At 42.1% G+C, this 1003-nt stretch overlaps 1 protein-coding gene across 1 annotated transcript in view; it reads right to left on the bottom strand.

The window, feature by feature from the left end:
• The window catches only part of Slc25a16 (solute carrier family 25 member 16), a 28273-nt gene that overhangs the window by 6960 nt on the left and 20310 nt on the right, over positions 1–1003 (bottom strand). The window lies entirely within an intron of this gene.

Below are 1003 nucleotides of genomic sequence, written 5' to 3'. Positions count from 1 at the left end.
AACTTATGTGACTGAAAAGCCTAAAACATTTACTCTGAAACCCTGTCTCAAAAAAAGAAAAAAAAAAAAAAAAGAAAGAAAAGAAAAATAAATAAATAAATATGCATGCATACAAAACAATAGCATGGCAAAAGCAACAAGAAAGTACAGTATGTCTCCAACACATTGAACCTTGAAAACACACAATCAAAGAAATCAGTCACAATATGATTCCCTTTATTGAAAAGCAAACCAATGGAGATAGAAAGCCTAACGGCTGTTTAGACTTAGGAGTCCCAACTATGGGTGAAAGATGATGTCAAATTATGATGATGGCTACAGATCTAAAATCAGCTAAAAACCAATGAATTGGACCCTTCCATGGGCAAATTGTATGGTGTTCTAGTCATAACTCAATAAAGTTATTATTGAAAAACAACTGAATTGTGATTCATTGAAAGACACTTTGGGGCTGGAAAAACGGCTAACTCATTAAGAGCACTTGCTGCTCTTGCAAAGGACCCATCACCCACTTGGTGCCTTCCAGCTGTCTGTAACCCTCTCCCGGCCTGCAAGGGCACATATGCAGTGGACATACACATGCACAGGAAAACACTCGTACACACAAAGTTTCAAAAAGGCAGTGCTGTAGCCAGCAGAGCAGCCACGGTTATAACCCTAGTGCGTGGCTTCAAGGTCCTCAGCTGCACAACGAGGCCAGCTTGAGCTACAAAGGTTACCTAAAAACCAAAAAAGAAACGAGAGAAAGAGGTCCATGTATATTACCTGGACTGGCCCAAACTCCCAGGCTCGGTTCTCTGCCTTAACTTCTCAGGTAGATGTGATTGCAGGTATTTACCACTATGGAAATGTAGCAGAGGACGATCTTGGAATTCTGACCTCCTCCCGCCACCTCCCCAGTGCCACAATTAAAGGAATGTGCCACCACACATTTTTTAAATTTTATACATACAGCCGGGCGATGGTGGCCTTTAATCCCAGCACTCGGGAGGCAGAGGCAGGC

Source organism: Microtus ochrogaster, linkage group LG2 (genome assembly GCF_000317375.1).
Source record: "Microtus ochrogaster isolate Prairie Vole_2 linkage group LG2, MicOch1.0, whole genome shotgun sequence".
NCBI classification, from domain to species: domain Eukaryota; kingdom Metazoa; phylum Chordata; class Mammalia; order Rodentia; family Cricetidae; genus Microtus; species Microtus ochrogaster.
This window is presented reverse-complemented; position numbering and strand designations above follow the sequence as displayed.